This window comes from Myotis davidii, unplaced genomic scaffold (assembly GCF_000327345.1).
Source record: "Myotis davidii unplaced genomic scaffold, ASM32734v1 scaffold77, whole genome shotgun sequence".
NCBI classification, from domain to species: domain Eukaryota; kingdom Metazoa; phylum Chordata; class Mammalia; order Chiroptera; family Vespertilionidae; genus Myotis; species Myotis davidii.
Genome location: NW_006289713.1, coordinates 2,163,088 through 2,172,714, shown reverse-complemented (window position 1 = coordinate 2,172,714; position 9,627 = coordinate 2,163,088). Strand labels below are relative to the sequence as shown.

Here is a 9,627-nt window from a genome sequence, read left to right as displayed (position 1 = left end):
CTCTCTCTCTCTCTCTCTCTCTCTCCTTAAAGGGCCCCATCCTTCCTCTGCCCATAAAGCCAGAGCTCCCTGCCCATCAGTCCCAGGCCTCCTGACCCATCCGTGCAGCCTCCTCTCACATTCCCTCAGCAGCCTTACCCAAAGGGGATGATCCCACAAGTCTCCCCCCACCTCCCCCTCAGTCACCCACCCTGGGCCAAGCTGCCCACCAAATACCCCAGCCCAGGCCTTGTCCCCTCCCCCCATTCCCTAGCCCACTTCTCCGGAGAAGCCTTGTAATGCTACATATGGCATTTAATGTCCTGGAGTCTGAGAGGGTCTCCCCAGCTTGTCTCCAAGCCCCTACAAGACAGCACCTTGTGCTGGACTCTGTAGCAACCATGGCTCCTGGTCCTCAACGCAGCACGCCAGGGATCCGCCCACAGAGTAGCCTGTGAGGCGACTGATTAGGCGCCCTGTTCTGCTAGACACACTGGTAGTCACAGAGAACGAGGCTTCTTCGCTGCTGGCCTCAGTTTCCCCCATCTGTGCTATAGGACTGTTGGGCTAGATACTCTCCAAAATCCTTTCTTGTTAAAATTCGGAGTCCAGGACCCTGTTCGTTAACATGTCCATCTGTCCCTCCCTCCATAGCACTGACTGAAGGCCCTGGGTGCCCAGCATTGACCTCAGGGAAAAGAGTGGGGTTGGGTTCCCGAGAGAGGTAGAGTTCCAGAGTGACCCTCCTCTCCAGGGAGAAGGGACGTGAGGGACACCGCGAAAGCAAGACAAGAAGGCAGGGACGATGCCATCTGTACATGCGGGGCTCCTTGGCCCTCAGATCCAGTGAGAACCAGCAGGGCAGACAAACACTCCGCCCTGTGCAGCTGCCTTTTTCTGCTTATCCCAGGAATAGCCTAGATTTCCAGAGTTAGGAGGGTCAGGAAGGCGAGCAGAAGCACAAAGGCCCCACCAGTGGCCAGCCCAACAGGGGTGGATGGGGGACAGTAAGAACCCATTGAAGGCAACGAAGTGGCTGGGCTCTCCCCTGAGGCGTGATGTGCGATCAGCTCCCCCTCACACCCAAGGCAGACAGGCAGACGAATGGGGGTGGGGAGTCAAGGAAGAAGGATTGCCCAGGAGCAGCCAGCATCACTGCGGATCAATAGGACCTGGAGCTCTGGGCAGCACCAGTGAGTAATAAATAAATATAACAAACAGGCAAGAGGGTTCACTGGGCCCCGTGGGGAGGCCTTGGGAGGGGCCAGGAGCTTGAGCCTTGGGTGACAGAGGAGGTGGGGTGTCAGGGGGAGGGGGCCTAAGAGTGCAGTGTCCAAGGCAGAATTCACTTCTGGAGCCAGTGATCTGATGCTGAGAAAGGCCAAGGCTGCCCACTAGTCTGATGCTACCAGGTGTGACATGGGTCTGGAAGAAGGGATCCAATGGCTGCCACACCAGACCACACACCTGACCCCACACTGCACCCCAGTGGTGCTGTTGGGTGGGCATTGATCACTCTGAGCAGGGACCTCTGGGCGGGGAGAGGGGTTGGAAAGTCGCTCTGCTCTCCTCCCCAGAAGCAGCCTCCTCCCGGGAGGTGCAGGGCTGCCCGGAGTCAGGGTATGGGGTGCTTTGCGCCTCTGATGGTGATGCATGGCCCTGCTAATTCGCCACACACACACGGCTGTCAATCCTGGTGCAGCTGCTGCCCCCGCCCTCTAGGCGCTCAGTGATGCCAGGCTGCGGAGCACACTGCAAATTAGCACCATTTGTTTTGCAGAACATGTTCTGTTTCTACACTACACGCATAGCTTATTACCTCACCAGCAGCGCGGGGGAGAGGCAGCTGGGGCTGGGGGCTCCCCCAAGCCCACCGCCTGCAATCTTTGAAGGGCTGTTGCCCGGCTCGGGGGAGGGGAGATCATTCCCGGGGAAGGGTCCCAGCTCCTGTCTGCCCATCCTGGTGACAGGGCTCTGGGCCTGACACTGCCAGGCAGCTTCCTGTCTGCACCGTCCGGCTTTGTGGCCTTGGGGAGGTGATTTGACCTCTCTGAGCCTTGAATGTGGAGCCTTCGAATCCGCCTCCAGACAATTAGACAAAACCACTGGGGCAAAGCTCAAGCTCGACTCTCGGTAACTGGCACCTTATGGAGCTTTTATCCTGTCACTCTAGGTGACAGTGACCAAGGTCAGAGCAGGCAGTTAAGGACAAAGATTCAGCCCAGAGGCCAGGGCGGGTGGTGAGGCCCCGTGCAGACTTGGAGAGGGCTGGAGCCCTGGAGCCACCAGGAGCCCCCTTCCAGGCCAGGGCCTGCCCCTGTGAGTGGGCCAAGTGGAGCACAGGCTTGGGCCCTGGCTCTGACCCTGGCAGAGTCTCCTAGAGCAGGTGGGCCCCTGAAAGCACCCAAGGAACACATGTTGCCCAGGGAAGCCTATGGGGCAGGACTCGGGCTTCCCTGTGGCCACCTCCTGCAGACCAGAGTGCCATGGACCTGTCACACAGCGGGCTCCCCTGCCCGCTGTGGGGATCTCAGGAGCAGCCATTTGCCCCCACCGCCCCCCTCCAGACCAGGGAGACGCTGTCTAGGCAGAGACCAGGTGAAGGAAAGACCACTCTGGGTAAGACACATCCACCGGCCCCTTTCCCTCCTCCCGAGCTCCCCAAGCCACCCACTCTGGGGCCTTCGCTCTGCCATCCAGGTGTGGGGTCCAGAGCAAGGCGGTGCCTGGGAACTCCCACAGCATAGAGAAGCCGCTAATCTCCCAGCAGCCCTTGCTCCAGTGAGAGTCAACAGGCCCCTGCAGAAGGGCTGGGCAGCCTCGATGGCCCTTCAGGGAAGGATGGTCCAGTCCAGAGTTCAAGATTTCCGAGTCCCTCACCCTGCCAACAGCAGCGAGGGCTCCTTGGCAGCGAGGGCTTCCTTTCTAAAGGCAGATAAACTGTAAGTTTCCTCTGGGCCCAGGCTCTCCTGTTCTTGAAGGTGGACCCAGGGACAAGGTGGCAGAAGGGTTGTCTAGATCTATGGTGACTGATGTCAGGGGACAGCCTGGGCTGAATGGAGCCTGGTCACTACCTGTTGGCATTTCCTGAGGGCAATTCAGGCCAGGCACCAAGCCAAGAGTCATCCTTCATCCTTCTAGGCACTCTAGTGTAGCCGGGACCATTTTACAGATAAGAAGGTGGAGGCTCAGAGAGGACAAAGCAAGCACAGAGCTGAAGCTTGAAGTGGGCCTGGCCGGTCCCAAGCCGTGCACTGAGCGTCAGCACTGCCCCCACACTCGTGGAAGGTTACATGCTCTGCATCCCTCCATCCCCGATCCCTTCATTACCACCCCTGCCCCTGACTGTGAGCAGAGCACCAAGTGGACAGGGGTATCAAGTTTCACAGAGTGTGAGGGAGTCACCTGAGCCCTGTGTATGCCACCCTCACCCTCCTCTCCTCTCTATCCAGCCCCCATCCTCTCATCCATCAGCACAGCTATGAGGACCGATGGAGTCTCACCTTCCTGAACAGACACACCCCATAGATCCACCAGGCGGGAGCATGAGTCCAAATCAGGGAGAGAAGGGTGGGGCGCCCAGGTCTGTCCCTGCCTGAGCAGAGGTACAGAGGTGCTGGCTGAAGGGCCAGGGCGGGGCCAAACAGGAGGGTGCAGGCAGCCAGCCTCAGAACCATCGGTGCACCTGGTACCATCGGTGAGGGTCTACCCAGGCAGGTGGCTCTTCGATGGCCGCCCACAGGCATGGACAGCCCCAGCCGCCAGTTAGTACTCCCATTTTGTAGAGCGCTGCAGCAGGATCGGGGAGGCTGTGGAGCTGGGTGCAGTAGCCCACCTCACCCCAGGCCGGATGTGCACATGGAGCACCTAGCCAACCTGTGGGAGCCATTTGCAGTTAGGGGGCACTGGAGAAGTGGCCCTGTTGAAACCCCACACCCAGCTAGCCCCAGTGCCAGTCCCAACCATAGCCTCCTGCCTTCCTGTACTCGCTTCTCCTAGACATGCGTGGGGAGTGGACACAGTGACTGAGATCCTGTCCATTGCATTTCAGGGACCTGGGGTGACACCTGGGCTGGCCACTGGGAAGCTGACGACAGGGTTCTCCATGGACTTTGCAAGGCCTTGGGGATGCCTAGTGGGTGGTGAATATCACATGTGTCTGGCCCAGAGCACAGGGCCAGTCCATTTCACTTGACATTATGGAGTCCAATTTCCATGTACAGAAATGGCTCATAATAGGCTTTCAGCTGATAAGGTACAAACAGATGGAAGGACGGGTGGACAGATGAATAGAAGATCAGTCGATGGATGGACAAGGAAATGGATGGATGGATGGACAAATGGATGAACAGATGGATGGCAGGTGACCGTAGGGCCAGCAAGAGCTCTGGCCACCACACACAAGAGGGCATTTCGGTGGGCTATGGGCCAGGTCTTGTTGGTGTGGGATGGAGGCCATCAGAAGCTGTGGGTCCCTCTCCTGCTGGGCTGCAGCGTAGGGCAGCGTGTTCTCACATGGGTGGCTAAGAGTTGGGGGATGGCAGGGTAAGTGGGGATGGTCATTCCCAGGACCCTCTGGGAGGTGTGGAAGCCACGGAGGCTTTTCTGCCAAGAGGCAGAAAGACTTCATGAATATTTCATTAGGGAAGCAATGTGGCGGCAGAGGAACATCTGGTGGACTCTCCAGGGAGCTGGGAGCCCATGCAGGAAGCAGGGCTGTGAAATTCGGAGGTGGTACGAGGGGGTACTGGCCTCTGCCGCTGAGGACAGCTCTCTGCCTGGCATCACACTGGCTTGGGCCACCCCCCACCCCAGTCTGGGGACAAAGGCCTGCCAGTGGGGGCAACTCTGGGCAAGGCTGAGGGGGTGGACATCATGGGTCAGCTCCCTGGTTCCCCCACAGCACGGCTCCTTCTGCCTGCTTTCCCCACCCAGGTCCGAGGCCAGGTCAGAGCTGCTCAGGGGACGGGATCCTGGGTCTCAATTTCCAGATGAGGCCACAGGCTGGGGCAAGACTGGGACCAGGGGCAGCTCAGGAGGCAGAGGACGCCACCTGGACTTAATGGGCGTTGGGCTGTGGAATGGGGCTGTGGTTGGGGGGTTTCCTGCCTCCCATCACTGGAGGCACAGTGGACCACTGTCCGCAGCCCCTCAGGCTCTGAAATCCCCCGATGGGTGCTCAGACCAGGGTTCACTGGGACAGGGCAGCACCTACCCTGGTAGTGGGGGAGTCAGAGCTGGTGATGGAGAGTCCTAGGGGCTGGGGCTGGAAAGACCCGGGCAAACCTGTGCCAGGGCATGATCCACAGGACCCACCTGATCCAAACCAGCCTACATGCTGAATGGTGCCTTCCCTCCTCACAGCCAACCAAGCTGAGGCTCTGAGACCTTAAGTTGTTCCGTTGTGTGCAGACCCTGGACTCGGCTCCTGGCCAGCACCCAGGGCCATCACACTAGCTTCCAGGGCTGCCAGGCTGGGCCTGGGCACACTCTCCAAAAGTGTCCATTCCCTGCTGATCAAGCCCATCACTGAGGGCCCCTGCTCTCTGCCCAAACAATGTTGAGGTTGGTCCTCTGCCAGAGCCTGAGCCCTGTCTGAATCCCCAATGCACCTCTTGTTCCATCCCCACCTGCCTAACTCCAATCCCGTGTTCCCTGGGCCCCTCAGTGCCGGGTCACCCCACATTGCTGCCCTGCAGCCAGCCCAGACCTTGGAAGCTCCTCACTGCCCTCCCAGTGCTAGGTCCCATGGCCTTCACACTCTCACAGCCCAAGTCCCTTCCTATTGGCAGAGCTGGGACTGGCACTGCCCGGGGCACAGGCCCCCTGCCCTTTCCTGCCATGTGCCCGAGGCCTCCTGGTGCCTCCTTCTTTCTGGATCTACGCTGGCTGCTCTGAATATCACACAGGACAGCATCCAGCCCAGAGTCCCTGGAGTGGCAACGGTGTCCCCCCCAGTCCTGTGCCCCAAGCCCAAGGTCTGTGTCCCTGTACCCTTTGCCCCATGTGCTCAGAGGTTCCTCCCACTCTCACCCCATGGAGGAGTAGCTGGGCACTCCACATGAGTCCTCCTGCCACCACCTCCTCCGGGTAAGAAGTCCACGTAACCTCTCCCACCGCCTTGGCCCTTCCTGCCCAGCAGGGCTTTGTCCTTGGGACCCCCAGGCACGGCTCCTCCCCTCCCGGGCAGCTCGCCCCCTGCCCTCGGCAGCTGGGCTCCTTGGCACAGCCGCCTGCGCTCCCTCTGATGGCCACGTTTGGCTGTGGTCCCACCAGCCTGCACACAGGCACTGCGGTGCCAAGCCAGGCTGTAGGGCTCTGGGCAGATGGGAGGGAGGGAAGTAAGATGCTTCTCCTGGGATCTCCCAGCCCCTCCAGGTGTCACCCTCCAGCCCTCCTCCCATCCCCAACTGAGTCCCTGGGTTGGCCCGTGAGAAGAAACAGACAGACATTCAAGGACGGTTTGGGGACACTCTTCCAAAAACGGGGCCGCGAGGACCTGGCCCTAAGAGCCAGCAGAGCATGGGGTGGAGGGGACTCAGCCCAAGGCCCCAGAGGGAGGGGCCTGAGTACCAGAGGCAGAGGCACTGCCATGCCAGGGACCCCGGATGTGGTTGCTGTCCTCTTACACCCCGACACTACCCGTACCCAGCCGGCCAGCCCTGCTCTAATCCTCTGTGCAGGGATAGCACCTGTGCCACCTGAAGGACCCCTGGACACCACACCTGGACACACAGGCCCCAGGGTGGTGGACCACCTCCTACGCCCATGGCAGTGCTCAGGGAGCCAGGGGTGAAAGGATTGAACCCGCTGGCCCAGAACCCCGCTGGACACAGCCATCCCCACAGGCAGCTGTGCCATGTCACCTGCACCCAGGCCGAGACCCAGCCACCTGCCCAGTGAGCCCCACTCATTTGTTACCTGTGTCTCGCCGGCCGCCACTGTCCAACTGCTCCCAGCCGGGTCCTCCGTGGCTCCGCTGCCAAGCGGCTGCCGCCTCCCCAGGATGGGCTGCCAGCAATTCGCTGTGGTTTTTGTTTGTGAGTTTTGCCCCCGTGAGTCCGCGGCACCCAGGAGGCGCCCAGCCTGCTGCTCGTCCATGGCAAGCGTCCATCTTCCCCGCGCAGCGGCTCCTCACCTCTCCCTCCTCCTGTCCCCACGGTGCCAGCTCAGAGGCAACTGGCACGGACGAAGCCCGGCCAGCCTCTTGCAGCTGGGTGTAGCCACGCTTCTTTTCTTTTTTTTTTTTTGTATTTTAAACACACACACACATACTCACACATGCACACACACACACATGCCAAGCCCCCCGCCCCCGACAACATGCATCCCTTCTGTCAGGAGCAGCCCCAGCCAAGAAAGCCCAGAAGCGGGCGGCGGCAGAGAGCCGGGCTGCCGATCAGTGGAAACCCCAGCCCCGAGCCCATCCCTTCCTCTCCCATCACCCTCCTCTTACGTAAGAACATCACACTCGTGTCGCACTTCGGAGCCTCCTGATTGGGTCCACCTTGTCGCCGGCCTGGTCCTTCCGCCCACCCTGGCCCCAGCCCTCCTGGCCCCCTGCCCAGCCCCCAGCCTCAGCTTTGCTGCTCCCGTCCCTTCCCTGAGGTATGTTTATTTATGGCGTGTCCACCCCAGGCCACGTGCTGAACAGCCAACTAGACGGAGGGGGGCCTGGCCTCCTGGAGCTGACAATCTAGCCAGGATGGGATTAGACCCGCGGCTGTGAGGAGACGTGCTGGTACTGGGATGCACAAGCCTGGCTGTAGGGTAGCGACAGAGTCCACTCGAGGGGTCAGAGTAGGGTCCCAAGTGGACGTGAGGTCAAGGCCAATCTCAGGTCAGCATGGAGATGCAGGAAGAGACCTTGGTCAGAACTCCAGCTGATAAGGCAGCAGGTGGATGCTGCCAGTGTCTTCTCAAAGCCATTAGCACCCTCTCCCTTTTGCTTAGACAGCCCCAGTGGGTGAGCCCACCACCTGCCACGTCCCTGGAGCAGAATGGCCGATTCGGGGCACGGGGAAATGTTGGGGGCAGATGCAGCTGTCACGTGGCCCCACCTTCACCCTTCCCAGCTCTGAGCACAGGCTGGGTGTCTGGAGGTAGAGCCGGAAGCAGTGGCCTGGGTGACCCCAGGAGTGGCCATTCAACACACTTCCCACCTCCCGCCTTCTCATCATCCAGGAAAAACAACCCTGCTTGCAGGTTCCCTTGCCAAGTCTCCCATGAGCCTGGCAGGTGACCGACATCCTCGCAGAGGCAGGTGGGAGGCAGGCACCAGGGCAGGATGTCGACACAGCCAGAGGGCAGGTAGGAGGGGTCCTCTCGGGTCTGGCCTGGGCCGTCTGGCTGGGGTCCATTTGGAAACCCCAAGGCCAGGTTGGCTCTGGGTCTAAGGTGACTCCGAGTCAACTTGCCTGATCCAGATGGCCTCACCAGAAGGCCGCCCCTCAGCTGTGACTGGAAGGCATGGCTGATGGACCGATGGGCTCCGAGTGGTGGAAGCCTCTTACAAGCCTCTTGTCTTCAGGCATCGCTTTGCTTTCCCAGGTATTCATTTTTTCTTACCAATTACGCTAAGGACTTGACGACCTTAGTTAGCCTCCAAACCCCTTGAAGTGCCCCAAATGGACAAGAAGGAGAAGGCCCCAGGATGCGCATGCTCCCATGAAGCTGAGGCCCTGTGACCACAGGGAAAGTCCTGACCTGAAGAAGTGCTGATTTTTGGCAGAGTCAATGCCCACCCAAGCTCCAGCTGCTCCTGGTCACAGTTGGCACTTAGGCTCTGAGGTGCCTCCCAGAGGCAACCTCTGACCTCTAGGCCACTGGCCTTCCTCCGTAGGGTTTTCTCAGGCTCCAGGCTGGAGGAGGTTCTAGAAGGAAGGGCCTCACCTGGAGGCCTCCTAACCTTTCACCCTTGCCTTCCTATTGCTCCTTCCACCTGCTGCCTCCCTGGGCCCCCTTCCTCCACACCACCTCCTCGCTGCTTCTGGAACATTCTGGCAGCTCCTGCTGTGGTACCAGCTATTTCCAGATGCTCCTCCTTCACATGGCCCAATGCTCTTCTTTATTCATGACTCTCTCACATGCCCCTCTCAGGGGGTTCTCCTGACCATTCCTTTTTTATAAAATTATGATAAAATGCACATCAAATAAAAGTCACCGTTATCACCATTAAAAAGTGCATGATTCCGTGGCATCTAGCATATTCAGTGTTGGGCACCCATACCTCCTAGTTCCAGAGCGCTTCTATCACCCCAAAAAGAGATGCTTCCCCACCCACAGTCCCCCCCACCTCCCAGCCCCGGCCACCACAGACGAGCTTTCTACCCGTGGATTTACATGTTCTGGGCGATTCAGGTCCATGGAATCGTCCACACGCCGTTCGGCATATTCATTGCTTGTCCATGCTGTGGACTGTGTCAGAGCTTCCTTCCTTCTTTTGCCGCTGATTTTTGTTCTTTATAAGTGGATGCTTACCCTCCTTGTAGGGTCATGTGCTCTCCTTCCACTCCGGTGGAGGGCTGCTGGGCCTGGCCCAAGCTCTGTCCAGGTTAACCAACAGCAGGGTTAGCTGGGGCAGGGCCAGGCTCATGTGAATGAGAAGAGAGCCCTTTTAGGAACAGAGGGTGCTCAGTCCCATGACAG

General features: G+C 59.6%; 1 long non-coding RNA gene across 1 annotated transcript in view; it reads right to left on the bottom strand.

The window, feature by feature from the left end:
* LOC107182854 overlaps positions 1–7,451 on the bottom strand; it is a 13,005-nt gene extending 5,554 nt beyond the window's left edge. Inside the window, exon 1 of the long non-coding RNA XR_001513609.1 lies at positions 6,901–7,451. This is a non-coding gene — a long non-coding RNA (uncharacterized LOC107182854). The remainder of the gene's footprint in view (positions 1–6,900) is intronic.
* Positions 7,452–9,627: the final 2,176 nt, after the last annotated feature.